General features: G+C 33.3%; 2 protein-coding genes across 3 annotated transcripts in view; one reads left to right on the top strand and one right to left on the bottom strand.

Annotated features, from left to right (window-relative positions):
- The window catches only part of gdap2 (ganglioside induced differentiation associated protein 2), a 28251-nt gene extending 28143 nt beyond the window's left edge, over positions 1-108 (bottom strand). For both annotated transcript variants that reach the window (XM_029459504.1, XM_029459505.1), the window contains exon 1: positions 1-108. This exon is cut by the window's left edge and continues 109 nt beyond it. The gene's annotated coding sequence lies outside the window, so the exon portion shown is untranslated.
- A 1507-nt stretch (positions 109-1615) lies between these two features.
- Positions 1616-2500, top strand: part of wdr3 (WD repeat domain 3) — a 13098-nt gene continuing 12213 nt past the window's right edge. Inside the window, exon 1 of the mRNA XM_029458944.1 lies at positions 1616-1721. The gene's annotated coding sequence lies outside the window, so the exon portion shown is untranslated. The remainder of the gene's footprint in view (positions 1722-2500) is intronic.

Genomic DNA, 2500 nt, shown 5'->3' on the forward strand with positions numbered 1-2500 from the left:
TACTAGCGAGCAAAGTGATCCTAAAAGCGGTCAAAAATCTAGTTCAAAAGTGCCAATTAACCAGGTTTACACATTTAGCCTGTATGCTAGGTGCTTATTGCTGCAGCGTTAAAGTTAACCGGAGTACACGCACCAATATCCGGTTAAGAACTTCAGAATAAAAGTCCAGTTTTCTATTTTCCTCACATATTCACTTCAAATTCAAAAACACTATATTTGTCCCGGGGTTGCAATTTGTTGCAGTGCATTAGAAGTAAACACAATATATGACACATTGAAAATAAGAAATTAAACCAAGATTAGTACACATTATGATGATATGAAATTATAATTTTAGTGCAAAAAAGAACTACACATTATGCATACTCAACATATCTCAACATGGGGCTTGTTTGCCTCCTCCAGTACTGTGCTTGTAATATAAATATGTACAATAATATGAGAAAAAGGAAATACACTGCTACAATGCCCCATTTCTGAATCATATATATTATATATACTATTGTATTATAATTATTGACTAAATATATCAAATAAATGTAGTGAGATAAATACGTTAAATACAACATTTGTAAAAGTACCTAGAAATCCAGTAAACTGCTCCTCATACTGAACCGTGTAGGTTCACTGCTTTGGAGGGAAAAAGTCTTATATAAATATATATAAAGGTATAGGAGGTTTCAAGTGTCCATTTAGTTATTATTGTGAGTTTAATGTGCTTTTTAGATGCGCCATTTCCCCATTGTGATGGTTGTGAAGTCCAGTCCTGATATGAAAATAAAAACGCTTTTATTTTCTATGGCCCATACAAGTAAACTTCCGGTACTGTTCCGGTTGTTGCTACTTAACTTGATGCATCTGTTCTTCAGCATCTAATCAGCTGACTAATAAGAGAAAAAACACTTCCGCTCTGGTTGTTTAAGGCACCTATGAGAGGTCATTTCTAAACAGACTGTGAGACAAACATGTAAGAAATAAACAACATTGTTATCCGAAACAAGATCTAAGCATTATTTCTTGGTTTATTTCTAAGAAGTAAAATCTTTTGACAAGTCTGTTGGCAAGTGTTGGGCTTCTCCTGGGAGCGCAGACAAAAGCAACAGAAAAAATGATGGAGCAAAAGATAAGAGAGACTGTAATGCACACAACAAGATACAAGACAGCTTACACACATATAATGCAATAACAAACATGTAGTGTAATACTAGAAAAATATCAACACAAGTAGTGTAAATATCAATACAGTTAAGTAAATAAATGTAAACAAATGTAAAGTGATAACAACAGTTTATTCTTGTTATCACTTGAGAAAGAGATTCTTAATCTTAATGGGACATTCCTTTAAACAGAAAAACAGAAAAAATGCTCAAATCTAAGGATTTACTGCTTTTCCTCTTACTTATATTTACCTATTTACTTACTTATGATAAATAACAATCTAATGATATAATATATAAATGTATAAAAGGCACAGGGGACAATTTTGTTGTACTTTTACTTTGAATACTTTAAGTATATCTTCCTGATTATACTTATATACATTTTTTAATGCAGGACTTTAACTTGAAACGGAGTATTTAAAGTGTGGAATTAAAACGTTGCATGACAATATACATGTTCTCATAGTGTTTGTATCGATGTGTGTGATCGACTGGTTAGGTCTGAAGCAGCAGCAGCGCAGGGAGCACAACACAAGTGTAGCTAGCAGCCGCATTTCAGAGGTAAGAGGAGAAACTAACACACATTACAACTATTTGTGTTAAAGAAATAAATGTTAACTGGATGTAAAACATATACAGACATACATCTACGTAATATCAGATTCTATGAGCTACGTTTCCCCAGGAACTTCACCACGTGGGTTCAGGAAGTGTGTTCTAGTTAGGTGGACTCGATTTGTTGTCCAGTTGTTGCTGGGCGGACGGGGTTTGCTGCGTATTGAGTTGATGTAGGTGTCAGAAGCTCTAAACCCCGACCGCGCAGGTTATGAGTTGCACCAAAACAAACGCCCTTCTGACTAAATAAACTAGCGTGCTTCACCAAGCTAATACTGTACTAAAAGTAAGCCTTTCAGTTAATTGTCGCTTATTTAAAAGCAGAATAAACATATATTAGTTGATTTTTATTACTTTATCTCACTGTAGACCTACACAAACACATTATATATGTTTGCAGTGTAATTTATATGTTATTATCAGTGTTAGAAGAAGTATTCAGACCTTTTACTTAAATAAAAGTACTAATACCACACTGTATAAATACTCTTCACAAGTCCTGCAAGTACAAAGGTATTTGCATTAATATAAACTTAAATTACTGAAAGTAAAAGTACTTATTATGCAGAATGGCTCATTTGAGATTCATATATGTTATATCATTGGATTATTATTATTGATGCATTAGTGTGTTCATCACTTTGATGTTGTAGCTGGTGGAGCTCATCTTATTTACTGGGTATATCATCATTTATTTATATTTTGTATTTGTTATCTAACTAAAG

The sequence above is a fragment of the Cottoperca gobio genome, chromosome 21, assembly GCF_900634415.1.
Source record: "Cottoperca gobio chromosome 21, fCotGob3.1, whole genome shotgun sequence".
Classification (NCBI taxonomy): domain Eukaryota; kingdom Metazoa; phylum Chordata; class Actinopteri; order Perciformes; family Bovichtidae; genus Cottoperca; species Cottoperca gobio.